Source organism: Arachis hypogaea, chromosome 7 (genome assembly GCF_003086295.3).
Source record: "Arachis hypogaea cultivar Tifrunner chromosome 7, arahy.Tifrunner.gnm2.J5K5, whole genome shotgun sequence".
Classification (NCBI taxonomy): Eukaryota; Viridiplantae; Streptophyta; class Magnoliopsida; order Fabales; family Fabaceae; genus Arachis; species Arachis hypogaea.
Genome location: NC_092042.1, coordinates 21,149,591 through 21,161,676, shown reverse-complemented (window position 1 = coordinate 21,161,676; position 12,086 = coordinate 21,149,591).

Genomic DNA, 12,086 nt, shown 5'->3' with positions numbered 1-12,086 from the left:
TTTTATTTTTATTTAATTTTTATATGATAAAATATATAAAAATATTTAACAAGTATTAATATTATTGTATTTGTATAAATTGAAAAAAAAAATTAATAAATATTATAAATTACTAAAAATTTTAATTCTAATTCAATTATTAAAAATTTTAAATTAATAAAGACTCAAAAAATATTATTATAAATTATATTAGATTTTTATCTGTAAAATTATTTATTTATTATCTTATTAGTAATAAATTTAAAAAATAATTAAATTTATAATTTTATCTTATTAGTAATAAATTTAAAAAATAATTAAATTTATAATTTTATTTTAATATAAATATTATTATTAAATTATTATGTTAAATTTTTGCCCCTTTAAAATTTTGTAAGTTCCGCCACTGGCTCAAAGTTCAAACCATGGTACCCAACCTTATTGTTTACCCCGTGATTTGAAGCCATCACATGTGGAGAGAGAGATGTACGAATATGATTATCCTTGATTGGCCCGTAAATTGTCTGGACTTTTAGATATACACAATGACAATGAGAAATGCTCAAGACTGCCGTTTATAACCCATAAAATATTTTTTATAATGATAAGAATTTAATTTTAAAACACGGTAAATATAAAATAATTTTATATGTATATATATAAATATGTTTGCAAAATATATACATATTAACTGGCTAAAAATATGATTAATATATATCATATGTAGCTAAAGTATGTCATCAAAATATATGCAATTTATAAAAAAGTGCATTTTTTTATACACAAAAGTGCATGCCTTTGATTGATGTATATATAATTAAGAACAATTAAAAAGATTGCTGGCCCCTCTGGTTTTTCAAAAGACAATGATGCTTGGAGAAGAATATTTGTCTATATCAAGGGAGGACCTATCTGCTGGATTTGGTTATATTCCCATACACATCACTTCTAGCTTTTCATAAACCCATCTTTAAAAATAATTATTACAAAAGGATTATTTAGCTTCAATTAATAGTAAGAAAAAAATATTTATATAAATAAAAATGAAAGAAACAAATATAAGTAATGTATATACACGCGAATTATCAGAATTTTACATTATTTTAAAAGGTATATTGCTTTTTTTTTATGAAAACGAATCATATTAAGCCTCTTACTACACTACTGAAAAAACACTGAATACCATTGATTTTATCAACGAATTTATTGACAATTTTGGTGTGGAGTTCGTCAGGTCAAATAATTACCGGCGGATTTTTATTTCCGATGGTAAATTCGTCAGTAATAATTAGAGGAAAAACGAAAAAAAATGCGCGAATATAGCGTAGGTTTTACCGGCAGATTTTTCCACTAGTAAACCCAATTAGTGGAATGCTGTGTTTTGGTGACCCGCAATGCATTACCGTCAGATTTATCCGCTGATAAATCCCACGGTAATGAGCCATAAAATTCGAAGCACGAACCCTCGCTCTCTCCCTTCATTTTGAAATCTCTCTCTCTAACCTCTCTTCTCCCACTCTCTCTAACCCTCTTCTCTCCCGCCGCCCCGTCAGCCCCATCGCCGCCAGTGCCTCTTGTCGCCGACTTCTCTCCCCTCCATCAGCCATGACTATTTCTCTCCCTCTCTGTTCGTGTCTCGCCATCGCTGCCCAGCATCGTTGTGGCATTCTACCAGTAGTGGCTGTCACTGCCACTGCGTCTCTCTCCCCTAAGTTCTTCTTCCTATGTTCAAAGCTCAGTTTTTATGATTACTCTTTTTCTTTTGTTTAAGTTAATTTAGGATTTAGTTATATGTTAATTTGTAATTAGTAAGTAAAATTGGTTATCATTGGTTATCATATACTAATTTCATGCCTTAGAAGAATGGAATATTAATTAGGATGGAGACTTCATGTTTAGCATTGGATGGGTTTAGGCCATTGAAGATAGACCCTTTATTAAAGCTTAAATAATTAATAATTAATATTTTCTAGGTAACTATATGAAATATTATTTCAGCTATTAAGTTTAATTTACTTGCTTATGATATTTGAAGATATAAAACTAATATTATATAAATTGTATTAATTTTACATTGTATCTAAATCATATGTTGTCTGTGTTAGTACTTATGTCTTACAATTTATGCAATGTAATAACTTTTATAAATTAATGAGAACGTAAAGGATTAGTTCTAATTGAGTATTCATTATGTTAATCTATATGAATGCATAGGAATGATAAAACTATTATAAATAAATATGAAGTAATATATTATGAAGTTATTATTTCAAAGTAAACCTCATGATGATTGGATGAACATGTATAACAATTATTTGCTTAAATTTTACTCAAACAAAAATGTTGCCTTTTTAATATATAAATAAGTTAATATATTCAACTGAAAATGTTGTAAATTTAATTGAGTTTTGACTGATGTTGCAGATTGAGGATGGTTGGATTTGTGAGAACTATAATGTGGATATATATCCAATTTTAGGAGAGGTTATGACAAATATTTTTTGGAATAATATAAATATTGAAGGATTTGTGTTGTATATATGCTAATTAGTGTTAATAATATATTCTTTTTGCAGACGTGATGACAGGTAGCAGAGGTAGAACGAGTGGGTCTCGTGATCGTGGTAGAGGGAAGGTTTCCACCAGATCTCTAGGGACTGCTCGATCATTGCCCTCTACCCCGACTACCCCGTCGACCCCTGTGACGTCATAGGCGGGTCCAGCAGACCAGCAGTTTATCATGGTCCCAAACCTAAACTACGTGGCTACTTCTGCTACGCCCCTTCCGCCTCCTACAGCTCTAGCGATAGAGCTTGCGGTGTGTGATTCTTCTAATGTGTCTCATCCAGATGCTCCCCACCACCGCCCGTTATATGGATGAGGGTTTGGCCTGATGGCATGTAGGCATGAGTACATACTATTTTAATGTTTTATTCGCAATTTATTTTGAATTTGTTAGGTTTTATGTGTTTTTATGTATTTGCTAATCTTAAGTTTTTCATTGATAGGTTTCACCAAACAACAATGCATGTACACAGGAGATCTTCAATGCTATAAAGTCCATGTATGATAACCCATGGTCGAGCTACACGAAAATCCCTGTTGAGACTAGAGGGTGATGGTTTTAGAAGTGGGCGGTAAGAACCCAATGTTATTGAATTAGTTGTATTTTATTTCGACTAACTAATGTTGTTGAATTACTTTGTACAGGAGAAATTTATATGGGATCAGAAATCCGGAAGATCTACGACCACCAAATAGCTAAGCGACTTCAACAGATGATACAGGACGCTCGTCAAGGGTGCGACCACCTCACAATTTAGCTCCGTTCATATCTTATGAAGGAACTGGACATCCATTTTAGTACTGATGAAAGGTTCAAGCGTCACCGTCTGACAAACAGAACTAACAGGACTTCGCTGAGGTTGTCGAAGTATATCGGTGGATCGGCGACTTTCATGAAGATGAAGAGCAGGTTGGTATGTAGTTTATTTGCCAATTTTTGTTAATTATTACTTGAATTAATTGTTACTTGATTTATTTTATTAGTTGGTTTCAATATGTGCAGTCTAAGTCGTTGGATCACGAGGCGACGCTGGCCTCATTCAAGTATACCCATACGTTGAAGACCAATAAGGATAGATTTGCTGATGAGTGGTGTGCGGCTCATTATGTGAGTTTCAATTAATTTTAACTTTGAAATATAGTCGGTTTAAAGTCAATTAACTATCATCATAATCACAACGTATGTTACACAAGAAGACTACATGCAGAGACTGGAGGCTGCAACCCAGCAATCTCGGCCACTTAGTAGGGATGACCCCGACTTTGATGCCTCAATAGTAGATCCTGATAGGGTTTGGCACGAGACCGTCTTTGAGCCCTAAAAGAATTACATCTTTGAGTTAGGGTCATTCTTCGCCAACGACTTCCACACCTCTGTGTTGGCAGCATCATCTACCTCTGCCTTTGCTACCAGCCCTGCCGATCCTAAGAAAGTTGTCGACTTGAGGGAGGAGGTACAAAAGCTCACAAAAGAGCTTTACCAACAAGCTTAGCAGTCTGAGCAAAGATACAATAAGCTTCTTGCATGCGTGGGAGAAACCATTGCCAATAACTCGGAGCTGATGGAGAAGTTGGAGCGGTTAGAGCGTTTGCAAGAGCAAATGGAGGTGTACAATGAGAAGATGTGCGCTAGAGGTAGCAGCGCTACTGGTGGGACACCGACATCAGAACCTACTCTGTCACCTCAGAAAGGGGAAGACGACAACGACAATGATTACCTAGATCCGTAGAGTTTAGGGATTTAATTTATTTTATGCCTATTTCATTGTATTCTACTTTTTTGAATTTTTATTATATTTAGACCATTGATATTTAATAAAATCATTAATTGATTTCTGGTCATTTTAAATTTGTGCCCTAATTTCGTAAACAAAAAATTTAATTTGAGATTTTGCATCTGTTTTGAGCTTCCGCCGCTGTGCTCCCTCTCCGTTGCTTATTCGAGCTTCAGGCCTCCAGACCTTGTTTCTACTACAGCCCGCTGTTTTTGCCGCACTTACGCCTCTGCTTTTGTCGAGCTTCTACTGCGGTATTGCTGTGCTTCCACCACTATTCAGCCCTGATCTGAGCTCCCTCTCTCGTGTATTTGAGGATTCGAGCTCCAGCATCACTTGTTGGAGCTACAAACGTGTGAAGTGGTTTTTTTTCTCTATTCTTGTTCTTTCTTGTATTTGGGTTGCTGTCAGCTTCCTTTTGTTGTTGTTTCTTGGTTTTAATTGTTTTAAATGTTGTTATGGTGTTAATCTGAGTTCATATTATTGTTAATTTAGCAATTTGTAACATTGTTGTTGAGGTGCTACTTTTTTGACTCTGTAGTTGACTAACTATTAGATTGTATTTTTTGTCTAATTGTTAACTTGAGTAATTATTTTTATTTTAATTTATGTTTTTTATCTTGTTCATTTGTTAATTTGATACATTATGGTTATTGTGATGTTATTTTTTATTTTGTAATTATTAATTTGTATAATTGTTGTGATTTGCTGATCATTATTATTGTCACTGGATTGTTGACAACTAAATTTTGTTGTTAGATAAATTATAGTATCAATCAATTTGATTAAATGATATTTGATTGATAATTTTTATGCTGTATCACTTGATTTTTTGGTTCAAGTAGTGAAAATAAAAGTGAAGATGATCTCAACAAAATAAATTTGTGACAAATTTTATGATTGATGACAAATTTTGATGTTGATGATATTTTATATTTGATTATTTCTTTTGTTATTTGACTTTTGAATTTGTATTCGCATGAAATTATAATATTATGGTTGATGTAGTATTTTTAATTTGCATGATATCTTAAACTTAACCATAGTTATTTTTAGTATATTTATATATATTTTATTTATTATTTTATTATAAAAAAATTTAGTTGAATTACGGTTAAATCGGTCAAACTAATAAACCATTAAATCAGTAACTAAAACAATTTAATGACCGATTTGATTTTCTGAACCTTGATTTAGATCAACCACTAAAATTATATTAGATTAAGGAAAAAAGAAAGAAAAGCTAGTTCAGACATGAGGATGGTGGGGAGTTCTAAAAACTCGTTGAAGCTCGTGTAGTACAGGTTGAGGGAGGTCTCAGCCATTTCTAATTACGCTCGAAGAAGACTAGATTCCTACCCTTTCAAACATTCTTACACAAAATTACTAGGAGTTAGGACTCACTGTCTTCGATTTTTCTTTGCTTGAACTTGTCCCTTATTATCTTCCACGGTTGACAAAGGAACTAAAGATGCATTTAGTTTGTATTTTTTTTATTTTTAGTATTTTATTTTTTTAAGAAAAAAATAAAAATAAAAGATAAAAACAGAAAGTAGAATTTTATTATTTTTATTTTTTATAAAATTTAAAAAACAGAAAATACTGAAAATGAAAATAAAAAATAAAAACACAAACCAAAGTCATATTATTTGAAAATATTTGGTCGCTAAATCGATCATTAAAAAAAATTTAGTCTCCAAATCAGTCGCTAATAATAAAACTAGTGACTGATTTAGCAACCAACAAAAAAAAGAGTATGAAGCAGCTTTTGATGCAGGACAAGATAGAGTTGTTCACATTTAAGAAGATAATCAACCATTTCTTCTCTTCTTTCACTTTCTCGAGGGGGGAAAGAGAAATAGGTTCTTATGGAGGGGGAGGGGAAACTTTCCGGCGCTTTTTTCAAACCCTCCACAGTATCTAGGATCACAAGTGAAACAATAAGCAAGGGGAGGGAAAAGGCTTGGGCTGGGCCTACCTATCCCGATAGGACCTCATAAAGGAATGGGAGCAGTTGAGAGGTTCCATATTGCCGAGCCGAAGGGCAGCACTCCTGTTCGTGATCGTAGTATGACACGTCATCTCGTCCCCACTGTATTGAAAAGTACCTATGCACTATCCCCGGTTCACTGATAAGGAAGATAGAGTTAGTTGGGACGGGGTCTACGATGTGATACTCAAGTATAACCTGGGGGGATAAATGCTAACTCTGGTTAGAAAGCAGGAACCATTATGTAAATCAATTCAAGGGTTTACAAATCAAATCTCTTATACTATCATCGATCGAAAAAGTGGAACGACTAGAAAAAAAGTGAAGTTAGAAAGCTATATGATAGGAGGTAACTATCTTGTATGGATGGGGGGTAATCGGCGTACTCCAATCAGTGGGGGAGAGGAAATCTTTGGCTCTATCGAACATACAGGGAATTGGAGGTAGCATTCCACCGATGTTAAGTCATGGACTGGTTCCTTCAGCCTTTTTTCTATGTGTTGGTGTTCTATATGACCGACGTAAGACTCGACTCGTTAGATATTACAGAAGTTTAATGAGCACCGTGCCGAATCTCTCTACCATTTTCTTCTCTTCCATTTTGGCCAATATGAGTTCACCTGGTACTAGCAACTTTATTAGAGAATTTTTCATCTCAGTAGGAGCTTTCCAAAGAAATAGTTTAGTAGCCACATTAGCAACGCTGGGGATGATTTTAGGCGCGGTGTAATCCCTTTGGCTATATAATCGTGTGATTTTTGGAAATTTAAAACCCAATTTCCTAAATAAATTCTCCGATCCAAATGGCAGAGAAGTTTCCATATTTATACCTTTTCTTGTTGGAGGGTCGACCATCCGTTGAACTACCAAAGAATAAAAGGTAAACCAATGTGATCATGACATTGTAGGTGCTTGCGATGGGCAGATGCGAATTCCCTCAGTTGGTTTGGGTGGTATAGTCCGTTGCAGAAGTCTCCCTTTTTTGATCAATTTCTTTAGTCTTTAGGAGCCAAAGCTTGGCTTGACTAATAAAATAAGGCTCACGCAGGGGCGCTCACATTTTTTGGCTGAGCCGTATCTTGCTGGGTGGGACTGAGAGCAAGAAAGGAAGGGGGCAACCATGCATGGTACTTCTCGACCGTGTCTCCGAGGGACAGTTGAACAAGCGACTCATGAAGGCTGCCGGGTTGGATGAGCCAATAACTCGAACGCGTTCGGTCTATTTTTTTAGCAAGAATCACAGCGTAACCTTACCTTCACCATGATACGGACTCCAAGTTCTTAAGGCAGAGCGCGAGGAGATTTATCATCAATATGATGATGGGAGTGGAAACCAGAAGCACGACCGACCGAAGTCTTCGTGGTCCAAGATAAGAAAACCTTTAGCAACAGTAGTAACGTAAGCATGAGACTCTTTGGTAGTACCGATGAACCAGATGGCCACGGCGATGAAATATGGGATGGAGGACTTGTAGTATCTTTCTACATCAGGCAAAAGCGAAAGACCCCTTAACGTAATTCAAATGGGGGCTGACCGCCGAGCCCACTCTGGCCTCGTAGGGCGGGCCCCCGTGGTTTTGAGCTGGAGCTGCCATAGCTTATAGCTAGAGCAATGGGAGGGGCCCCAGCATAGAAAACAGTAAGGATAACGAGCGCTCCACCTGCTTGGCGGGCGGCAGGAGCAGCGGGCAGGTGTTTGGTAGGCCAATAGCTCAGTGAATCAGGCAGGGCACTCGACGAAAGGGGGCATACTGAGCAAGTATGAGAAATTGGCCCTGCTCCGCTTTATTAAAAGCAAGGACCACTACTGGGGGTCAAACCAAGGACCTATGGAAGTCGGGGCTCGTCCCCGATCAATATTGCATCAAACAATAGAGGGCCGTAGCACTGACCTAGTTTTTTTATTAATTCAATACAATAGGAGAAATCTTGTAAAGTTTCCTACCGAGACAACAGACAGTTGGATCCTCTGCACGCCGGCCATACCTTTTATGTGCGTCTTTCTCGTGGTGGAAACAAAACAACAGGGAAAGACCTGGCCGACCTGCCCATTGAATAGGGCTCGAGGGCAAGCTTTATTTAAGAGAGAATGGGGAGTGAATCAAAAGGTTTCCGTTTTCGTTCTTGATTTTTTGGGGCTTTCGGACTCCTCTCGATCTTATTCGTAGTTAGGAAGGGGGAAGGAGTCTAAATCAATGGACATTAATGAACCATCATTGATGGATGTTGCACATGACATGATCAATTCGACTCAAGGTTCGGCGCTTATAGAAGTAGCTTACTCTCCTAGTAGCGAAGGAAAAAGGCAGGGCTTTATTTGTAGTAATAGTGGGCAGGTCTCATGAGATCTATGTCGGCTAATGAAGGGGTCGAAGAAAAATTCGATTCATTAAGGGGCATAGATCTAGGCCTCTTTGTTTGGTCAATCACCAAAAAAAAAAAGGTTTGAAGCTCTTGGAATTTTTATTATTAGTGACTAACGTAAAATTAGGATAAAAAATTGGTAGTCACTAAATAGTTAGGTTGCTAATGATAAAATTAACGACCAACAAAAAATAAGGTTTTAAAGCACAATTTATCGAACAATAAAAAGATAAGAAATAGTTAGTTATTAAGGATTAGCAACCGATTTTAGTCGCTAATTTTAATTTCAGCAGCTAAATTACTCTTTTATTGAGTATGACATTGTTTTCTAACTAATCCATTGTCTTAGCAACCAATTTTAGTCACTAATTTTAATTTCCATCCCTTAATCGCTCTTTTGTTGGGTGTGACATTATTTCTTAACTAATCCATTGTATTTGTCATTCATCTCCCTTCTACCCTCTACTAGAATTGAGAAAGAATGTGAATTTTAGGAATTAAGCTCTGGTAGACTAAAGCAGGGGGGTATAAATTGAAATAGCCTCATCATCACTTTTGATTAGAACTTGTCTTCCACCAGCTGAAAGTATCTTTTGTTTCTAGCCTCGAGCTCTTTTTTTAACATTTTCTTTAATTAAATTAAACGGGGTTTTTTTTATAAATCGTGATAACCATAGTTCAAAAATGACGATCATAAATAAAAAATCACGATTTTTTTTATATCTAATAGCTATAATTTTAAATCGTGATATCACATTAAAAATGTTATACTATAACTAACTAAAAATTAGACTCCTATCTCTTGATAGGATATTCTGACTTTTCTGTGTCTGTTTATATCTATTAAACTAATTGTAATTTCTTTTAAAGAATGAAATATCAATTTACCTTTGACGAGAAAGCGAAAAAAGAAAGAAACTAAAAACCTTGTTGGTTCCCTGTCACTTATTGTAGCAATAAGATTGGCAGTGATTGGTAGAAGAATCTTATAGTATATAAATAAGACATGTCCATAATGGAACTATTCAATTCATTATGCAAGTTGCATTGTGACTGAAGGGAGAAGATGAAGAAACAGGAAATGATGTTGCTTAATAATATTAATCGAGATTATTAACTCATGATGATTACTTTTGAACCATTGCAACGTCCCAAAAGTAAGAGCACAGGAAATGTTGGGATAGTGAGGGTATTTCCTTGACCATTGATGTAATGACAGCCGGCCCACCCCCTTCTATGTTTTTTATTAAATAATAAATTTATCTATTTTGTGTCTTAAAAGCATCTGTTAAGTTTATAAATTAAATTTTTTTATTAAAATATAAAAAATTTAATTTTTTAATATATTTGGTTTGTATTTATTAAATAAAAATATTTAAAATTTGTTATTAATAGTAAATTTATTATATGTCCAAAAACACATATTAATTAAACTTTTAAATAACAGAGTATATTCTTAAATTGATTCTAAATAAATTCTAGATTAGACATTTTGATTTTAATAAATTTTATTATTTTAAAATTTATTTTTTGTTAGACAATTTAGTTTTTATATTACTTACAATAAAATATTTAATATGTATGGTAGACAAATACATTTTTAATATTAATGAATTATAACTTAAATGACATAATCTTTTTATACTCGCCTAAGAAGTTGCGGGTTCGGCTTCGAATCTCCCTATCTTTGGTATAAAAAAAATCAAAATTTATTAAAAATTAAAGTGTTCGATCTAAATTTATTTGGAGATCAATTTAGATATTTACTCTAAACGCTATTAGAAGTAGGTGCATGAGAATTTTTTTAAGTAACTTATAGATTTCTAGAAATTAAAAGAATATAAGTATATTTGGGAAAAAATTTTATGTTAAATTTATAAATTTTTATGAAATAAATAGAAGACTGATAGAAAGATAAAATGTATCCATCCTTATGACTTTTTAGAGAATTTATAAGTTTAGTATTTTATTCTTCAAGAATTTACGTGATATTTTTTTTTAGGAATTATAAATTCATCTAATTTTTTTTTAAATAATCTACTTAATTAATATTATTTTCACTTATTTGAAACTCTACAAATCGCAAATTTTTTTCTTACGTATTATTTGCTCTGTTTTTACTCTTTTTTAAAATGTTTTATGGTTTTTGCTTATGTGTATTAAAGTCATGAAATCAAAAGTAAAATTAGTTTTGTGTTAAAAAATTCACGTTTCAATTGAATAAAAGTCTAGAAAATCTTTTGGTATTTTTTTTTTCAGTCAACAACTTATAACTTATACATCTAATCATCTATTACAAATTTCTCATGAATTTACTTAAGTAACTTTTCTTTCCTTATAAAAATCTATAATTCTCTCATAATATTGCTCCATTTTATATCATAGAGAGGTTTAGCTGCGCTTGCACATGATCCACACATATGATTAAGTAGTCTTCTCCATACACAATTGAACCAGTCTAGTGAAACTGTATATAAGTTTCGCTAACTTAAAAAATGCACCTAAACTATCATCAATTCGTTTTCGCTGATCTCTCTCATTTTCATCTCATTTCCAGGGAAGCTACCAATTTTTAAGTATATTTTCTGCTCAATGTTAAACAACAAATATATAATTATTAAAGTGACAATTATCACGAATGAAAAAAATAGCGTAGAATTGTCTATTTTATTTATTTATTTTAACTTCTAAATTTTAAACTTTAAACTCTAAATCTTAAATTTTATACCTTAAATTATAATCCTAAACAATAAATTTTTTTAAAAAATAAAGGTTAAAAAAAATAATTTTATAATAAAAAATTGACTGACTACTTATATATATATATATATATATATATATATATATATATATATATATATATGTTTTTCAATATATGTTTTTCATGTCGATAATAACGAATGATATTATAAAATGAAAGTGGTAATATTCACTTCCAATGGCAATAATCAATCATTCTATATTATATATCGCCGAATCATTTCCTCAATCCTACTTAAGTAAACATGATATTTCAAAATTTAATTAAAAATGAATAAAGTGACAGAAATATTGATTAAAACATACCAGAATCTTAACTTATAAATTTTAAAAAGTTCAAAAACTTCTCCGATATACTTGATCAAACTCACCATTACTGCTAGTACAAATAAATGCTTTGATATGCTAATATTGGATCGAAATAATGCGTATTATTGTTTTGGAAATGACGAAAGAAAATAGAGAAATATCAGAGCATTATTTGTATTTAATTCCCGTAATAATATCAATACAGTAGCTAGAAAATGATGGTTCAATTACATGATAGCAGGTTAAATAAGGTGAAAAGGTGAAAATTTTAAAGTAAAACTAATTGTGATCAAGCAAATACTCTATGTCAATTACTACATAAAATGAATTAGCATCAAATAAAT